Source organism: Danio rerio, chromosome 20 (assembly GCF_049306965.1).
Source record: "Danio rerio strain Tuebingen ecotype United States chromosome 20, GRCz12tu, whole genome shotgun sequence".
NCBI classification, from domain to species: Eukaryota; Metazoa; Chordata; class Actinopteri; order Cypriniformes; family Danionidae; genus Danio; species Danio rerio.
In genome coordinates this window covers 8,945,752-8,967,154 of record NC_133195.1, presented here as the reverse complement: position 1 = coordinate 8,967,154, position 21,403 = coordinate 8,945,752, and the positions used below count along the sequence as shown (strand labels likewise).

General features: G+C 36.4%; 1 protein-coding gene and 1 long non-coding RNA gene across 2 annotated transcripts in view; both read left to right on the top strand.

The window, feature by feature from the left end:
- The window catches only part of dab1a (DAB adaptor protein 1a), a 696,745-nt gene that overhangs the window by 30,276 nt on the left and 645,066 nt on the right, over window positions 1-21,403 (top strand). The gene's annotated exons all lie outside the window — the stretch shown is intronic.
- Window positions 14,773-16,284, top strand: LOC110439054 (uncharacterized). The gene is made up of 4 exons (XR_002457558.3): window positions 14,773-14,832; window positions 15,610-15,654; window positions 15,885-16,020; window positions 16,204-16,284. It is a non-coding gene; the product is annotated as an uncharacterized lncRNA (long non-coding RNA).

Genomic DNA, 21,403 nt, shown 5'->3' with positions numbered 1-21,403 from the left:
ATCATTAGCATTATCCGATATGAGAGAATTTCAAGCATATCACCTTTAATTTCTTGCATCTCCTCAGAACTGTCAGGCTGAGATCAAATAATTGCATATCATACAGCGTGTTTGTATGGCAAGCCCTACTGACAGTCAATATATAAAATGTTCTTGTGTTTTCTTACATTCTCTTTAATTTTAATAAACAGTGTCTTAGCGTATTCATTAGCTATAGAGTTTCTTGTTTAGCCGCTGGTACTTCTTGTAAAAGATACTGACACTTTTTTATTCAGCACTGATTCTAATGTATTGGTCACCCTTTTCTATCAGGGCTCATTAGTTGATGTATTTGCTAACATGAATTATGTACAATACTTGTACAGCCTTTATTAATCATAGTTCACTGTTTACTAATGCATTATTAATCAATCCAAATGCTTGCTATTAACATAAACAATAACAATAAGCAACCCTATTACCATTAATTAATATTAACTATCATAAACACCTACTGTAATACCAGACATTTTGGGAAAAGTCATTTACAGGGAAGACATTGCGGGAGATTGTTGTGGTGGGGCTGTGGGGGTTGTGCGACGTATCTAAAAAGTGAGGGGGATGGGTGCCCGACATATCGGTTAAAGGCGGTTAGTGGGGGTCTATATGCATTTGTGGGAGACTCCCGGAACTGTTGGGAGACTTGGGATGTCTGGTGATGCATACAGTTCACAATTAGTCAGAATTATTAGCCCCCTTTAATTTTTTTAAATATTTCCCAAACGGTTTCCTTGCTGTTTACCAGAGCAAGGAATTTTTTTACAGTATGTCTAATAATATATTTTTTCCTTTAGAGACAGTCTTTATACAAAAACTTGCCTAATTACCCTAATTTACAGTTTTCAAGGCTAAGATAAAATAAATTTGTTATTAAAGATAAGTTATTAAAACTATTATGTTTAAAAATGTGTTGACAAAATATTGTCTACATGAAACAGAAATTTGGTAAAAAATAGACAGGGGGCTAATAATTTAGTGGGGCTAATCATTTTGACTTCTACTGTATTTTAATAAAATAGTATATATTAAAAAGCTATTTTTATCACTTTCTGTTTCTGGCCTGAAAACGCTAAAAAATGCTAGTATCAAATAATATTAAATATATTTATTAGTAAAAAATAAATATGATATACCACTATGAGAGACCAATAGATAAAAGTTATAATAAATATAAACGAACGAAAGAATAAAGGAAGGAAGGAAAGAAAGAGAAATTCAACAGTATTAAAGCAGCATAGTTACTAATCACTATTGAAAAGTACTGGTATATGACATTCTAGTATCTATTTAAGAAGTGCCAGTAGGTAATAAAGAACTACTTGTATTTATTAATAATTATTAATATCATTTGAATAGCCACTAAAAAACACCTAAAGAATAAGTACAAGATTTTGTGGTTTACATAATTTTGACCATTAAAAGTTATTGGCCACCAGAATAAATATTCATCAGAAAAAGTCCACTCTGATAATGCACCAATAGGTCATTTCCAAAAATGTGTCCTTACAGTGCAATGCATTCTAGGTATTTAAGACAAGGGAGTCTGAGGCTGCATCCAAAATCGCCTACTACTCAGTAGGTACTGCATTTAAATTGAAACTTACTACTCGACTATTAGAAAGGAATAATCTTTGCAGTATAAATGTGAGCAGTATGAATAAAACTCGAACGTACTACATCCACCATTTGTCTTAATCACATGACCTTCCTACATCAGTTGCGTTGCTTCACTTTTAGATATAAATTATCTTGCAGTGCATCATGGGATAGCATAGCATGCATTGGATGCGCGCTTCAGAATCTTGCTGGAAGTAGTCATCTGGGTACTTCTTACATACTGTTTTCATTCATTCATTTTCTTGTCAGCTTAGTCCCTTTATTAATCCGGGGTCGCCACAGCTGAATGAACCGTGAACTTATCCAGCACGTTTCTATGCAGCGGATGCCCTTCCAGCCGCAACCCATCTCTGGGAAAATGAATTCTAATTCAAACATAGGCTGCTATTGTTTTTAGCATAATATACAGCATAGCATTATGTGATTTCAGATGAGTCCATTGCTCTTTATTTATTTATTGTATCATTTAAACACTCATCAGCAATACACTGTAAGCACTCACACTTCAAATAAAGACGAAAGTCAAATACACAGAAATGTTTTCTTCATTTGTTCATCAGAGCATCCCAATCTAACCATTTAGTGGAATGTAATAGTAAATATACTATTAGTGGATACTGAATTATTAATGGCATGAAGGCGAGTACGCTCTTTAGATTCAATGTTAAAACTGCTTGCCACCGTGTGTATTTATCGCCGGTGTTTGTGTAACCTCGCCATGCAGCCTCAAAATCAGAGATATTCATTATCATATATATGGACTGATGGTGCGGGGAGTATTGGAGAAGGCTTTCAGAAAGCTCACCTGTCCTTCCTCTTCACTTAAAGTGATTAAAAAGCCATCTCTCCCCTTCTCATCTAATATTCCTCATGATTGACGGCCCGCTGTCCTTTACGCGGGTGGAAATCGTGGACGCGCATTAATGAAAATGGAGTCCATCGGTTTGCATGATGAAACTGGCTTAATACGAGCACTCGCTAACAAGCCCGTGTGTGTTTTAAAGGTGAAGGGGGAAGGCGGGGGGCAGGAAAAAATAATAACTGTTGTATTTAGATGTTGGCTTCAAGGATTAGTCCTATTTGCATAATGCTGGGTGAGGAGTGTGAGGTTTTATAGCGTGGATGGACAGCTAACGCTTTTTTTCGAAGAGCCGAGGTGTTGCCTTCGGTGAAATAAGGCAGCCGTTGACATGCTTCGTAGCTTTTTGTATGAATGTGATTAAATATTTTAGTTGTACTGGGAGTTGTGAGTGGATTTCATAGGATTTCAGGGGCTGTTAAAGATGAACTCCACCCAGTTTCATATGTGGATTTGTGTGTGTGTGAGTGACTGGCACAAATGAAGATGAAGGCGACGAAAAGAAGGGGTTTTAATTTGTGCTTGAGGGGTTTGTAGGGATTTAATGGTTGAGTACGAGTTAAATTGTGTGTGTGCGTGCATGAACGTGGCCTAAATTAACTGAATTAATAGGTTTGGCTCTGAAAATCACTATGACATTGGTGTGTTTATAATTATATTGAGTAAAGAGGGACATGGAGGTATTTTTGGATCAGAGACAAGAAAGTCCATTGTTAAACTGTATAGCCTATATAAGTTTGTACTCTCGTGTCCTACTAGGTTCATTTTGTTCTGGACAATTACATTTAAAAACAAAATAAAAAGTGTGTGCAGTTTTTATTTCAGTTTTTCATGTCATTTCATTTTATAAGATGAATGTTTCCAAGACGAATGTTCCCATGTTTGAGTCATCTTGGACTTTAGGTGACAAAAATACTGTTAAATTACCCATGAAGTTATATTGGTGTACTTTTTATTTAAAATACTTATGTAGAGAGTTGTTGTTGATAAACTTAAATACTGTATGTCTGCCTTTTGATAAAGCACTGATCACTAAATGACTCGGTGATCAAGAAAAATGAATTACTTTGAAAACATCAGAGTAATATGAATGCATTTTGATCTTGTGTTAATATAAATAAATGATGAGGTTTCAGAAATTTGGACTGTTTTAAAGCCGTCACGTTAAAGAAATATACTAAACTGCATTCATTGCAGTTGGGTTGATATCAATAGTTTTCAGATTATATGTTCTTAGGAATTTTGTGCAATAAATTATTCAAACATGCTTTCACTTTATTATTGATGACTTTGCAAAGTTTATCATTCTTCGTTTTTCAAAAGTTTTAGTGAAGTTTTTAAACTAATTTCGAGAGGAGCACGTGATATAATTGACCGCAGCTGGCCGCCTATCTACACTCATTAGTTAGCCAATCAGATCTATCCCAACTTACTATAAATAGCCTAGCTAGAAATTACTCCCTTACCTTCGTTTTCCGAAGAAACCCCCCATCCACCCCCTTTCTCCTCCTTTCCTCCTTTTAAAAAAGGGGAGCTCTCGAGAACCACCTGATCTCGTACTCCCCTTACATGCTCTATGGACCTGGCGGGAGCCCTGGGCTCAACTATCTCCGAGCTCAGGGTTCTCTCCCGGGACAGCATGCCAAACCTGCTTACAGTTGTCAAGCAATATCTAAGTGTGAACTCTTGAAATTGTATTATTAATCAAAACAGCTTAATGAACATACTAACATGACACAGATTGAGAATAACATGAGAGTTACTATTTCACATGAATCGACATGCTTTGCGAAATGGTTAACTTTGCATTTATTCCATTTAAATGCTTATACTTAATTTTATTTATTAATGGCCTTTGGATCCCCCAATAAAACTTCTTGTTCATTCTACATCATGTTTACTGCACCAAATTGCTTGATTTGACGAGTAAATGTTCTTCATTCACTCTAAAAAATGCAGAGTTATTTCATCCCAATTCTAGGTGTAATAGAAATAAACCTATTTTTTATTTATAATTTTTTTTTTTTTTAATTAGGACCAAATTTTATCCAATTTAGGTATATATAACGCAGAGTTTTGGGGGAACTAGTGGCATAGTAGGTGGCGCAGTAGGTAGTGCTGTCGCCTCACAGCAAGAAGGTCGCTGGGTCGCTGGTTCGAACCTCGGCTCAGTTGGCGTTTCTGTGTGGAGTTTGCATGTTCTCCCTGCCTTCGCGTGGGTTTCATCCGGGTGCTCCGGTTGCCCCCACAGTCCAAAGACATGTTGTACAGGTGAATTGGGTAGGCTAAATTGTCCGTAGTGTATAAGTGTGTGTGTGAATGTGTGTGTGGATGTTTCCCAGAGATGGGTTGCGGCTGGAAGGGCATCCGCTGCGTAAAAAATTGCTGGATAAGTTGGCGGTTCATTCTGCTGTGGGGACCCTGGATTAATAAAGGGACTAAGCCGACAAGAAAATGAATGAATGAATGAATGAATGGTGGCATAGTGAATGGCCTTAGAGCAAGAAGGTCGCTGGATCGAGCCTCAGCTGGGTCAGTTGGTATTTCTGTGTGGGAGCTCTGGTTTCCCTCACAAGTCTAAAGACATACAGTACAGGTGAATTGGGTAAGTATGTGTGAATGGGTGTGAATTGAGCTGTTTATGTGTGTGAATGGGTGTGTATGGATGTTTCCCAGTGATGGGTTGCAGCTGAATGGGCATCAGCTGCGTAAAACATATGCTGGAAAAAATGGTGGTCTATTCTGCTGTGGCAAACCCAGATTAATAAAGGGACCAAGCCGAACAGAAAATGATTAAATGAATGAATGAATAACCCAGAATTTTAGAGTGTTGACATGAAAAAGTTTTCTTATTATGCCAATTAAAATACTAAGTTTTCCAGTTGAGACTTAAGACTCAAGGTATGCAAAGCCTTTACTGTTACTGGTTTGTATGCTCTATATTGGTAAGGATTTTTAAATAGACATGTGTTGTTTCTCCTATAGGTTTAATCATATTTAAATATAAAATGAAATATAGAAGTGATTGCATGTGTGAATGCATGTTTACTGTATTTTGGAATAATTTAATAGAGATAATCATGTCCATGACCCTTATATGCATGAAATGCATGTGTGTGTTTGTCTGAGCCCAGTCCCCCATTCATCTAAATATTTGCAGACAGTGGCAGAATATAAATTGCACCTCACTGCAATTAGCCTGAAATATGTAGGCCCTTGGTGTGTGTGTTTGTGTGTGTGTGTTTTGAAAGGGTGAGGCAGGCTTGATGTAGCTGAACTCCCTGCATGTAAATGATGCAGAGAAGCTCACCATGAAAAAAAAAAAACATGTATACAAGGATTCACATGACAACACAAACTTGTGACTTGTAAAATTCCCCTATGTTTCAATTGAAAACATACAACATAATAGTACAGAGCTTTTTGATTAAATGACTGTGCTTTAAAAATGTAATTTGTAACAAGACAACCTCAAAAACAATAGGTAAGTGTGCCTCACACAGGTGGTTAGACAAACCCACTTTTTGCACATTTCCAGCTGAAAAACTTTCTTACAATCACTCCATATCTAAAAAAAAAAAAAAAAAAAAAAAAAGCTGCATTTAGGAAGTGTGCTTCACTCAGGTCAGTGGGCTTGACAAAGCACTTGTAGAACCATTCTTCTTTCTATATGTATATAGTTAAAGTCAGAATTATTGCCACCCCCTGAATTATTATATATATAAACCTCACCCCTCCATACTATAGCACTAACAGTTCCTTCATATAATTAGCAACTATTGTGTATTGTCTTTTCTTGTTGAATCACTGAATGCCTCCTAAATTATAAGTCTTTTTGAACCAAATTGTCTATCAAATGAATAAAGTTACAAATACATTTCTACACTTACTCAAATCTAAACTTTACCAGAGTACTTACTGTACTTGAAATCGCTCAGCAAGACAAAGAGACAAAATGGACCATTTTAATCTGATGTTGGTTTGTATTCTCAGACTTTTTAAGTGCATTTTAATATCTCTAAAAACATACATGAAGTTGTCGACCCCGAACAGAAGCAACACTCATATATGTAATGAAACAAGCATTTTTGCTTTGTTCAAGCAATTATAAAAATGTATAGCTTTAGTGTTAAAGATCAACAAAAAAACAAAAACAACTGTTTTGAATGTTTGATTCTTGAGCAAATCATTCAGAACTAAATTTATTTGCTTGAACATATCCAATTTAAATAGAATTTTAGTCTTAAAAAGGGCATCATTGTTTTAATTTTGAGCTTTCAAATAAGGTTTGAGTAAAGAGAGAGGTGATCAATATTGTGAGGTGAAATGAATGTACATAGGGCTTTGATTTTTCTGGGGAGAAATAAAAATGGACAATTTAATTCTTCTTTAAGTTCAGTTATAATATTAGTAAAGTATAACTGAAGTATTTTTCATTATCATTTTTGCTGGTCACGCTTTGGGCTCTATTTTAATGATCTAGGCACAAAGTCTAAAGTTCATGGTGCAAAAGCATTAAGCGCATGTTCGAATCCACTTTTGCTAATTTAAAATGCTTTGCGCCCTGGTGTATCTAACAAGGTTGTGCTTATTCATTTAATGAACTTTGGATGTGTTTTGTGTATAATGTACATTAAACTAATCAGAGTCTCATCTCCTATTCCCTTTTAAGAGTCAGTTGCATCAGGCCATAGTGCTTTTGCTATTTACATTGCGGAATGTGTAAGTGGAAAAACGGAACGCTTCACTAGCCATTTAAACAGACCATCTGCAGCGAGGATAAAGAATGAGCCTCCTTCATTCAGCCTTTTTTCTTGTCTATTTACTTTACTTTTACTCTACTTTACTTTTATAGATAACAGAAATGGTGTTGTATGCACTCCACTGAAGACATCTTTTAGCATGCATATTACATTTTGTTCCCCGACAGGAGGACAATCTAAACTCTTTTCATGAAAACAAATATAAATATGCATATAATAAATAATACTGCTAATAATAACATAATACAAAAGCAAATTGTTTTGAATAAACTAAAAAAGGGCCTAGAGATGAAGGCATTAAAGCTAATGGTTTTCATATTTATGTAGAAAATAATAATTTTTGTAATAACTTAATACTTTTATTTTCATTTGTAAAGATATTTGTGCAATGCTGTACATCCTGTGTGTATTAAGCAATGTCTACACGTTTAAGGCGCACAACTAACGTGCTCTGCGCTGGACTTTAAACCTGCTTTCAACGTGTCTATTGCATAGTCTATTTTAGTTCATCAAAATAGCAACGTGCCAACAATGTGCCTTAACACACCTCTTTTCTAGACCGGAGACACCCATGAGTACACAAAGTGGAACAAATAGATTTACTATTTAAATGATGAGACACAAAGCTGGAAAATTAGGGTTGTGTTGGTCTGATAATAGCAACAATTCGTGCCATGTATGTCTTGCGCCTTATTGCACCAGGTGTATGAAATGGCCCTTTATTTTAAGGTTAAATTCTCTGAACCTTAAAGCTGATTAATATTTCTATACATGCGTTAGTTATATTCATTCTCTAAAGTGTTTGTGTCTCTTCAGAAAACTTGTGTTATTGTGGTAATGCAAGTAAATCACTCTACAAACATGCCAATCAACAGGGACAATGTATGTTAAAGATCCAGTCCTGCACAATGTTGTGTTTCAGTTCGTCCTCTGCTGTGTTGTGGTCCCTCAGGAGAACAGGAAGTTCCCGCCTTATCTTCAAACATGTGCCAGGAAGTGAAAAGCCCTCTGGGCTTTGCAGGAAATGGGCAAAACTGTTACCGTAGCAACACAGTTCTGCCTTATTAGCTAAGAAATAAATGAATCCCGAGGAAATCAAGGTGAATGCCCAAACCTCCCGGTTCTGGACTCTTTTTTGTCTTCTCTGTGTCTGTGTGTGTGTGTGTGTGCTTTTACTTTGCTTCAGATATATTTTCTTTTTCATAATGTGGTTTCCCCCATCCATTTATTGTGTAAAATGTATTTACACACTTATTTATAGGCACACGCCGCGGAATATGCAGATGGAAATCATGCAGAGTCATGCTCTGATGGACAGCTGCATATTTAATAAAGTCCATGTGATGTGTTTGCACTGCTGGATGAACACAGCCACTGTTGCTTATTCCCAAATAAATGCAGAATCCTGCAGATTTCCGAGTGAAAAGGAAGAGAAAGGGAAACGAGAGGCTTTTGCCACTGGATGGCATCAGCTGATCTGAATAGCCAATATTCTCTGCTGTCTCCGGATTTGTCAACAAATGCTTCTTAATTGTTCTGATCACATGAGTATGATTCACAGATTTCTCATTAATGCAGGCTGTAATGGCTTTATGGATTTTTGGCTTAGTTTGATTGGATGGAAGTGCCCTAACCTTGCTTTCATACATTTTTTTTAATTTTATTTTTGGCTTAGTGCCTTTATTTATCAGGGGTCGCCACAGCGGAATGAATTGCCAACTTATCCAGCATATGTTATTACAAAGTGAATGCCCTTCCAGCTGCAAAACAGTGCTGGGAAACATCTATTCACACATAAACTATGGCCAATTTAGTTTATTCAATTAACCTATAGCGCATGTGTTTGGATTGTGGTTGAAACCGAAGCACCTGGAGAAAACCCACAGGAAAAAGAACAGTCTGTTAAAGACATTTGCTGTGGCAACTCACTTCAGGGAGTAGATTTTTGGACAGGCTCAAAACAGAGAAACATAACTATTGAGTGCCAAAAGGATCTGCAGTAGGAGGAGCTATTTTGTGCACCTGAATGCTGTTCACACCAGACGTGGATTCCATTGAGAAATTGCGCTATTTATGCATAAATAGCTGTGTGAACATTTGCGTTTACTCGCTGCATTCGCATGTCAAATCCGCTTCATTTGAACTCGAGACATTTGTGTGAAACGCACGTCAAATACACAAAATGCTCAATTCGCACCACGCCATTTGCGCGTATCGCGTCGCAGGATATCTATTCACGCGTTTGCATTGACTTAACATGTAAATCACTCACGCTTGATGCTCCTTCCATGTCTGGTGTAAACACAGCATTAGAGCCATGTACAAAAAAAAATGCAATAAAAGCATCTTTAAATGTTACTGAGGGCAGAGTGGTTTTCCATATAAAAACACTGTGAAAATGTGCATATTTGAGTTTTATTTCTTTGCGTGTTTTCTAAGACATTATATATTGGAATAAACAATTGAATGAATCGAATTGACACATTTACTATGTATGCTCACACTGACATTCCTAGCCCCTTTAAGTTAAGTTTAATTAACTTTGTATATAAAACATGGTATAAGTAACTTTAAGTTAATATACAATGATTTGCTAATTACCCTAACTTGCTTAGTTAAAATAAATAATCTAGTTAAGCCTTCAAATGTCACTTTAAGCTGAGTACTAGTGCTTGAAAAGTACTGTAATCATTGGCAAAGATAAAATAAATATGATATTAGAAATGAGTTATTGAAACTATTATGTTTAAAAATGTGAATAAATCTCTCTGTTAAACAGAAAATGGGGGGAAAAATAAATGGGGGCGAATAATTCAGGGGGCTAATAATTTTGACTTTAAAGATACAGAAAACTGTTCTGTACGGTTCTTGAATTTGATTGCTGTGCAATAATCTGCAAGCAACAGCACTCGTCCAGACTCTTCACCTTTGTAGACACATACAGTACAGCAACAAGCAGAGGACACTCAGTTTGTAGAAGCCTATTGAGGCTTTTTTAGTCAAGAATGTAGATGTTTAGATCACAACTATACAGTTTATTTATAAGGATAGAGTCTATTTAAAATATTTATAATTTTTGAGAGCCAGCTTGTTGGTGGCCATTAGCCTGTCATTAAGCAGAGCAAAGATTATTGACGTTGTCTATCTACAAAATGGCAACAGAAACCGCATAATAAGCCCTTAGAAGAGAAAAACATTATAATTTCTAACTACAGCTGATCAAATCATTATTAAACAGGAGCCAGTCTAAATTGATCTCTCTTTTTTTGTATGTTGTTGTGCTGGTTTATACTATATAATTGTTGTGAATTGAGTGTGAGATGGGACTCTCATATTAGGAATGTAAACGTATTTTGTGTTGGCCACTAGTTACTTTTTGGTTGGCCGTCTGGTGGTTTCCAATGTATTTCCCGTTTTTGTTACTGCAGACTAGTTCAGCAAAAAGAAAAAATGCCTGCATGTGTTTTAGAATTTTTTCCTTATCACAAACACAACACTAATCTAGTGTTGGCCCCGATTTGGCTTTTTTAGGGTTAATTATTGTGATATCCCGATTGCAACAGAGAAATACTGGGCAATCTCTTTAGACTGATGGCATTTCATGCCGTTCAGCTTTAAAAAAAAAAAAAAAAAAACCTTAAATGTGAGCAAAATCAGCTTTTTTGTCATTACTTTAGACATTCTGCAAGAGAATCATTCAAATACTAGCTCTAAAATGACTTTGGTTAAGTACTGCAGCAGTTTCTGCTGTTCTGACGTTAGCTGCAGATGTGACTAATTGGTAGAAGAAGAAAGTATTTCATTTTACAAAAGTTTTTAGACTTTGGTTTTTGATTTTCATTTCTATACACATTTTTGCCATCTGTTGTTGAACTGTTGTAAAAATGCAATATCACACTTGTAGCAGTGTGATATGGCTGTATATCATCACTGCACTGGTGGGTGGTGGGACACTAATGCAGGCCCCCCACGAGTGCCGATACAAAGCCATATCGCACTGCTATTCGTGTGATATTGCTCATATATATATATATATATATATATATATATATATATATATATATATATATATATATATATATATATATATATATATACTAGGGGTGTAACGGTTCACAAAAATTACGGTTCGGTTTGGTTCGATACAACACAGTGGTGTCATGATTCGGTTTGTTTTCGATACAGCAAAAAAAAAAAAAGCCAGAGATTTTCTCTGATTTTAATTTACAGTCCCTATTATTAGTTAACAATAATAACTGCTGTTCTCACGGGTGGTTTCTGATATTGCAGAGATGATATTGACATATAACTTATTATTTGCATACGTCATCTTAATAGCAGTAACTGTCTTTTTATGAGCTGCAATATTATAATCATCTCGGTGAATGTATGCTCTTTAGCGATGGTGAACGTGGTATCAGTCGCACGATTGACAGCATCGTGACGATGAAATGAAGGATTAAATCATGTTAGAACATCTCATGCTTAAAATGTGTAGATTCAGTGGCAAACACTGTTACCTGAAAATTCTGTCCCACCGGCTTTGCGGGGAATGCTTTAGTCATTTTCATAGTGGACTTTAACCACTGGAAGTCTTTTATCCACTCTTCGAAAAGCGTAAATGCTGGATTGACATTCATCACTTGATCACTAATCAGATGTGCCATTATTTGTAACTTTAAGTGGTTTTTACTAAATCTGTCAGTGTTGTTTTCATTCTCTCGGATCCAGACCTTTATGTTTTCGTGGCTGTTTTCGTAGCTCTCTTATTCCAAGTTGACATGTCAACTGTTTTAAACCATTCCTGAGCGCTGCGTTTGCCGTTTTTAGGTGCAAAGATTAGTGTGGTAATGCCTCCTAATTCCTACACGTGGTGAACATTTTGCTGTGAAAACTGGTCGCACGACATCAATTTCATGCACTCCCAAATATATTTTGACATTGCATAGATACAATTTTGGGGCGTATACTGTATGCGAACAAAACGGTCGAAATTTCGAGCCCTGTCTCTTATACACAGCTATAAATGTACAGAAACCAAAGTGTTTGCAAACGGCAGACCCGCTGTTGGTTATAGGAAAATTACATTAATGTTTTTTTTTTGTGACTAGTGCAGCGTTTGCCTGACTGGAGTAGTGTTTAGAGGTGGGCGGGGAAGGCAGCATGTTGCCTGTCATGTTATTTGGAATGCCTTGTTGAGCGTTGTTGCACTGAAAACATTATATTTTGTACACTTATTCACTTTTAGTTTTTTAGATATTATTCTGTCTATATATATATATATATATATATATATATATATATATATATATATATATATATATATATATATATATATATATATATATATTTATATATATATTTATATACATACACATAAAGGGACTAAGCCGACATGAAAATGAAATATTTCTATACCTAATCAAAATATACAAAAAACTGTAACAGTTTATACAGGCTTCAAAATTAAATGTTTCGCAAGTTTTATCTAAAAAAGATGGGCTTAAATGTGGTAAAGTGTTATGCTGGTGTTGTTCAGACAAAAATGGTTTAATTAAAAAAACTGACTTCCTGGTGTAATTGCATTTGGTTCATTTAAATGCACACGATGGCTGTTATTTAAACCGAAATTGAGACTTTGCAGACTGAGGTTACCTTCAATATTGTACAATACCTACACTGGCCACAGATTTTAGGGTAAGGGTAGAAGCAAGAGAAAGGAGATGGAAGAATGAGGAGAGACAGAAGCAAGATGGTGTGTTGGATGCCCCTCAGTGAGTGACCTTTATCTCCATGTCTCCGGATGGCTGGTGATGGCTCCTCTGGCTAACAGACACCCAGCAGCAAGCCACTTGTTACCTAGTCTCTCTTCTCATCCTCATCATGGCAGGCAGCAGCAGGCCTTTCACTTCAGGGAACATGGCTGATTCCTCCATCCATTCAGCCAATCCTCCATCCTGCAGAAGATGGGGGTGAGTTCATCCGTCACCCTGGCAAGCTGTTTCAGTACCATCTTTGAACATCTGTGATATCAGAGTCAGGCTCATTCCAGGTCAATGTTACTGCAAATTACTCCCAGCAATGAGGCTTTAAAGGAGTAGTTGACACAAATATTAAACTTCTGTTCATTAATTACAAACATTTGTGCAGTTCCAATAACCTGAGACCTTTGTTCATCATTGCACCACAAGTTAAGATAAATTAGATGAAATCTGAGAGTTTCCTCTTTCTTAAGCAGCAAAATGTTCAGAATAGTAACCAAAAACCATTGTAAAAGCATCCCATGTGTCTTTATTGGACAACTGTAATTATATGAAGCTCCAAAAACACATTTGTGTGCCAAAAGATTAAATAATAATAAAAAAAAAGATTGTTAATTTCTTCTTTGTTAGATCATGGTGCATGTTTACAATGTGCAATACAATGCTTGCATGTTGCACCGCTGCACCATATTTCACAGGAGAATATATATATGTATGTATGTACAAGACAGTTTTTGTAGCTTTGTATGATCGTAGTTGAATCACTAGAGTCACATGGCTTTGACAATATTTTTGGGTTCTTGCTTGGGCTTTCAATGTCTCTTATTGTCACTGACCTCAGAGGATGAGGGAGCCCTCAAATTTCATTAAAGAGCCCCTATTATGGGTTTTTGAAAATGACCTTCCGATGAAATATCCAGCTAAGACCTAAATATGAAAGTGCACCATGTTTAAGACTGATCCATCTATAAAAGAGTCTACTCGTAGTGGTTTGAATGAATCATCATGGCAACAAGTCTTTAGCTGTGCCGGCGTGATGTTGATATAAAATTCAAGCCCCACTCATCTGGGAAATCTGAATGCTCTGGCCCCGCCCACAAACACTTCAGAAAAAAAGAGGAAGACAATCACTGTTGCAGATTTTGGTTAAATCACGTCACGAAGATGCTGTGCTCTGAAGTGTGAGGCAAAGTTATTTTCCCTACCCTAAGATGTGGCTGTGAAGAGTCAGTGGTTGAAGTTTATTTTTGTAAAAATATCTCAGCATTATAGCCCCAGCCTTGTGCTGTGTTCCCATCATTTTTTTGATGATCAGCAATCTACACTCTTACAACGGGGCATTCATTGGCCGTTTGTTGAAGGAAGGATCAAAAAAGACGATGTGTGCGGCTTTGTCAGAGCTTGCCAGGAACTTTACAGCACACAGTTCATAAATCAGTTTCTTCCTCCATTTCACAAGTGTAAGTAACTTAAGTGCGATTAAAATGGTTGACTCCATGTTTTCTCTACACTGTTATCCCTAAAGTTGTATTAATTCAAAATACTTAGATTCAATAAACATAAATTCCAACTTTTTTGCTCAGTTACTCAATTTGTTTAGTTTGTTGTACGATTTGCATGATATTTTTGATTCTACTGGATTGTTTAAATTGAATGTACTTAACAGAGCTTGTTTTAGTCTGTTGTCAAAGGAGTGATGTGTAAGGGGAAATGTGATTGGCTCTTTGTCTTTGGGCTGACGTCACTGGTGAACACAGCGTGAGCGCGCATTTTCTAATGGCTGCTGATCACTGTGAGTACGATTTCATACTTTTGTCTCAAACAATCCACATTGTTTTCCATTAATAAACAAAGTATGTAACCGTTAGCAAGAAAACCACATGTAAGATTAAACTGTGTCTGACGTTAGGATGTTATTGTTCCGGTCAATCGCAACCGCCATCGCCACATTTATATACAGCTCTAAGACGTGAAAAGTGCAAAGACGTGCGTAATGGGATCGTGATATCGATCATATATTATGTAAAATAGTTCATGTAAGTTTTGCCTGTGTTAGCGTGTTCATTTATGCCACGTTATAACCGATTGCGGCTGTAACTAACGTTACAGTTGCTGTACGTGAAAACATGCTTTATGAGGTCGTCACATATAAAGTTTAATGTGCTGTATTCGATGAGTCATCCGCATTATCTGTTGTGTAAAATGAATATTTTTGCAGTGGTGGTTATGTATCGTCAGATGTTTAGAGTAACATTAACCTGAGCTGTTTTAAACGTTTTTTTGTAAGTAAAGTATTAACAGACTATGATACATTGAGATTTGCCCCTTTCTTCGGAAATACGAATTCATGTTAGTTGACATTTTTTGAAAGATATGCAACCTCGTGCTCATCAGTCTTAGCAAGTGATTTTTCAGTTAATTAGAATGAAAGCTACATAAATAATTAACTGTAGCTTTATAATTCTTTTGGTTAACAATAGCTGTTTGTGGGAAATTTGGAGATAACAGATCAAAATATGTAAATGTGTTTTGTCAGCTAGTAATCTAATGTATATTTTTGTGACTGTAGATTCCAGAAAGGTCAAAGCAAGGCCAACCAGGATGAGATGAAAATGTAAGTATTGCTCATTAGCTTGTGACAAAATATGGTACTTATTAAAACATTGCAGATTTAAACATGGGAGCTATGCAAGAAGCCAGCCATTTCCATGCATATATCAGGAATGTATTTGTAATAAAAAGAGTACAGTATTGATACACATGATAACATGCTAGTTTGACAGTTGTTTAATTTTGACATTTCTCTGATGTTAATGAACTTTTTTGTGTGTTTTACTACTACAGGTGTATCAGGAATCCAACCAGATAGTTAGCAAGAATTATATTGGTCTCTTGATCATCACTGCCCACAACTGATTCAGATCTTCAGGTCACAGAGAGGTCTCACTGGACAGATTTTTATCTACTACAAGATGTCAAGGTTTGTGTATGCCATTGTTTGTACATGCCATTGATATAAATTGATGCCATTGTGTGCTGAATTTTGAAATTGATATAATTACTTTAGAAATGCTCAGTAACAGAGACTAAATTATGATACATGAAAATGCACTTTCTCTCATGTTGACAAATGATATAATGTTGTTTCTCTGCAACACCTCAGGCCTCTGACCTCACTGACATGCGAGGTGTTTTCATTTGAGTGCTTCCAGTAGTTTGAAGCAGTTCTTCAAAGCATGTTTTGAAAGTATCATTAATAAAATATTTCGTAATTTAATTATATCAAGTCTTTTTATGCCGTATGCAATGACTTGTATACAAAAAAAAAATTTAATATTTTGTAGTATTTTTATATATCATTGAATACTAGATATGTTTGGGTATACAATTAACAAATTATGCTTGCATACAACTAAAAAAAATTAAATACAATTCATATATATTAAAATCAAATGTACACCTCTAAGATATATTTATGTTATCTATGTATTGTTGTCAGGCTTCAGATGATGGAGACTCAAATCAACATGTGCCCGTTGGAATTCTTAACCGAGAAAATGACGATGTGGCTCTGCAACCCCTGTCCTTCCACCTCCACTCATCCTCTGTGGGAATCATCTTGGAGGGAAATGTTGTAATGGACAATATAGACAATATACCCCAGGCCATGTGTCTTTTTGGATCAACCTATGCACTGCACCTAGGCTACACAAAATGCATGGACAATACCCTTCTTTTTATTCAACAAGTTTTGGTAAGAAGACGCTGAAGGGTAAGATTCTGGCTTGTCATGTAAACTGATACAAAAAAGGCATGTTCCTTCTGGCTTGCTGTCCTAACTGTGAGTTAAAAAAACCTAAAACTATGCCTTAGTGTTTGGCAAGTGTAAATATTCGATAATGTTACAATGTATTAATGTCTTGTGGTTGTTTATTATCTGGATATGTTTGTAAAAATTTATTGAAATATTTTAAACAAGTGTTTTAATAAGATTTATAACAATAAATATTGACAAATTGTTATACAAGGCATTTTCTTGTTTTGTCACTTGTTTCGGAGTGATATTTCTAAATTATTTTAAATAAAGTGTAAAGTAAATTATTATTCTTTGTCCTTGCTTGTAATTAGGGGTATTTTCATTAAATCAGTTATAGTGAATAGCTAAGTTTAAAATTATTTCTGTCATAACATTCAGGTCGAGATTTTATGTTTCAAGTTTAGGTTGATTGAACTTGAAAAATTTATGGAAACTCGCTGCCCTAAAAAAGCTAATTTCGTCTTGTTGAAAAAACAATACTTTTTAGGTTTATTGTACCTAAGATTTCAGTAGTGTTGTACTAAAAACCTTTATTTCAGTCAACTAAATATTTAATCAAATGCATTTGAAAACTTAAATACAATAAATTTAAAAAGTTTTGTTTTTTCAACAAGACGAAATTAGCTTTTTTAGGGCAGCGAGTTTCCATAAATTTTTTAAGTTCAATCAACCTGTCCGGGCTTACAGTGTAGCTTGCAAATTATGTATTTAATTTTATAGTTTAATTGTGTTTTGTTACTTGTGTTACTTTCAAATCCGTAAACAAATCGGTATGCGCCGCATTTTCAACCTGGTTTTAAACGCGCTGCATACCGATTTGTTTACGGATTTAAATGCAATTGTGAGCTCGCCACACACTGCCGTTTGTCGTAGCAATGGCCACCAGAATAGTTTTAAAGTTCAGTTTTGCCACTGTTTGGATCAATATTGAGTGTGTGTCACTGTTTTTACTAATGGCTAAGAATAGAGCAATATGCTGGTGTTAAACTGCTTTAATGCACTCTTGCATTCTGCTCACACATACACTACACTCTGACTACTTTAAAAATGCTAATAAGCAGTGGTGGGCATCTCTCTCTGTCTCACGCTGGACGCAGTAGAGCAATCACAACAGACTGGGTCATCGGACCAATTAGCACAGACCAGCATCACACTAATAAGGGGTTTGGGAACAAATAAATCGTTGAACAAATCATATGGGAGTCATTGGGATAATTAGGTAAAAATAAATGCATATTATAAGACAATAAAAGTGTTTTTGACCTTGCATGCATATCAGACTTTTGTTGGAGACCCCCAAAACCAAAATGTGACCTTTTTAAATTCATAATAAGGGCTCTTTAAAATATCATAATTTGTGTCCTGGAAATGAATGACGATCTCAGGGTTTTGGAACGACATGAGGGCGAGTAGTTAAAAGAAGTTTCATTTTTGGGTGAACTAGTCATTTAAATGTTAATCTAACTTATATAACAATGAAAATGAAGGTAAAGTACTACATGTATAAAAAAAATAATAATAATAATATTGGAAATTGAATTGTTCAATCATTTTATTTATAAGAAAGGACAGTAAAAGAGCTGGTTGTTTACTGACAAAAGGTCCTATGCTAGTCCAAACTGATTATTTGTTGGTCAGTTGAACAATCTAGCTGCTATATTGTAAAAAAATCAAACTGACCCCCTGGAATGATGGTCTATAGCAGTGGTTACCAAACTTGTTTCTGGAGGGCCGGTGTCATGCAGATTTTAGCTCCAATTCTAATCAAACACACCTGAACCAGCTAATCAAGGTCTTATTAGGTATACTTGAAACATCCAGGCAGGTGTGTTGAGGCAAGTTGGAGCTAAACCCTGTTAGGACACTGGCCCTCCAGGACCAGGATTTGTGACCCCTGCTCTATAGATTTGTGACTGATACACCATTTTTATCCAATTGGTCAAATCCAAAAGACAGACTGACTAACTAACTAACTAACTAACTAACTAACAAATAAACACATTTTAAAAATAGAATTTGTTGTGACAGGAGAATCCACTCTGGGATTTGTTTTCTTATATAATAAATTACTTGTGCCTCAGAAGATGAAGCAGAAATGCAATGAACCCGTGGTGGCTTTTAGAGGTGTGAGAATGCTCTTTGGGAGCGCAGCCACTCAAGACAGATCTAATAATTCCAAACCAGTTTAATGGACTTTGGCTAAGGGATTTTAGAATGACTAAAACAACATTCAGTAGTTGTGCAATGTGGTCAGCTGGTTTGTCAATTAATGCCACCCCATTGCCATTGCCCATTTTTATTATGACATTATCTGGTAAAACTAAATATTTTTTTTTTGATCCACATGCTGGAATTTATTCAGTAAATTAGTTTCCATAATACTATATGCACATTTTCACTGCTGTGAGTCCAAACACTGAAGAGCAAATCCATTGATGCACAGCTCCACAAGTCCCAATTCAAGCAAGCCAGTGGCAACATTGGTGAGAAAAAAAACTTGACCAATAGGGTATATGCCGGGCTAGTGTTGTTCCCATGCTGATACACTTCCAGTGACCTGTTTTTGTGAACTTTTTCTCATTTTATACGGTTCCTTATACAGCATCGATGTTGTAATGTCATTAAAATACATTCAGTTAAATAATCTTTAGCATTTATTTAGTTGCTCAAGCGTAAAACGAGTTAAAAAGCCGTTTACTCGCACGCGCCCGTCAGAATTGGCAGGCTAATGCAGAAGCTCTATTGAATATACAGGGGGAAAATAAATGCTCATATAATGAACATATGGCATGGGAAATGTAATTTAATACTGTGCTTCTTGTACAATCTGAGACCCACTTTAAATCGGATATCACTCAGCTAGTGAAGATCGCAGATTTTTAAAAGAAAACAGACCTTAAACGCACCGGATTTTGCATTGCCATTCAATTCGCCGGAAGCGCTTAACCCAGGTTAATGGCAAATTAAAAGTCCTATTAGCATGCTTCAGCATATACCCCATTGACAAAAAGTGAAGGAAAAAAAAAAACCTTGAGAGAAACCAGGCTCAGTTGGGCACAACCATTTCTCCTATGACCAAACTTATGCAGAGTTGCAATCTAGGTGCCGGAGGCTGGAGAAAACTGGACGTCCATCACAGAGAAGCTGCAGGTGTAAGTAGGTCACCGGCGGGTGTTCAGGCTGCGCACATCATCTGTCATGGGGGTCTTTCAAGAATCAGTCTCAGGCTCTCCACTCCTCCATGACTGCCACAGAATGTGCTCAGAATACGGCCTGATCCAGGATTATGGATACCTCGAGAAGTCCTGGTTGGCATCATCTCTTCACAGGTCTTGGATCACATTGATCTACATTCAGTATCACTGGTCAACAGAATGGGTTTAGCTCCAGTCCTAATTGAATGCACCTCTATAGGCTTACCAACGTATTCAGACTCAATAAAACTCAAATTGATCAAATCACTTTTATTGTCACATCATCGGCAGCACGTGTGCTATGATGAATGAAAAGCTTAGGTGCTGGCTCCAGACAGTGCAAATACGACGACAGTGCAAAATACAGACATTGCAAATACGACGACAGTGCAAAATACAACAGCATACTCCCAAAAAAAACAGGACAATGTAAAATTGACAGCGATTTGTTCAATGAATAGTTTTCCACATAGATGTAGGCAGTATTGTTTTAAGTATGGGTTGGTTAAAGGGCAGTGCATGCTAAATATTGATGGTGTGCAGTGAGGGGTATGGAAGAGTCTGTGTGTGGTGTGTTAAAGGGCCATGAAACCCCCTCGTTTCAGCAGGGTGTTTTCACACCTCTACTTTGGAAAAAGTCAGAAAAGTGGGCGTGTCCAGCTCTGTTTAGGGGGGAGTGTCGGAGGAAGAAACGAGGCTTGGTGTGGGAGTGTCTATTTGGGCGCGCTGAATTTCAGAGTCAAAACACACAACCACAGCGGACAATGTGACTGTGTTTACATGGACATCTGTAGTCGAATTATTTGCCAAATTATTAAATGGTGGACTTTAACTGCAGTTTGGCTCTTTCATTCAGGGAATTCATTCATGTCCCTCCCGACAAACGTGATATTTGATTCGAAGAACTGCTCTAAGCGTGTATTTTTCATGCAATGTTTGATACCGCACGGCGAATGAGAGAAAAAAAAAAACTCAGCATTTCCCGGAAACTTAGATGCACACGGCAGGTAGCGTCAGAAAGCCGCGTGTGTTATTCCGGTCACAAAATCCAACACGAGGTTATAGTTTGGTTGTAACTGTTAGTGCTAACTTGTTTACACTCGTTGCAATAGTTTGTTTGATACTAATAAAATACGAACTGAATAAACAAAGAGCACTGGTCGCTCACTTACCAAATCTGTAGAGACAGGACAATCACCAGCAACTAGAGCCGCGTCTTTATTAAGAGGAGACTAAAGCAAATCTGGATCTCAGCGTTTGCAGATAAGAACAGCTCTCAGGTAAACAATAATCCTCCTTGGACACGTAAGTTATTGTTGTCGCGCACACTGTAATCCACACGTGAGTCTGAG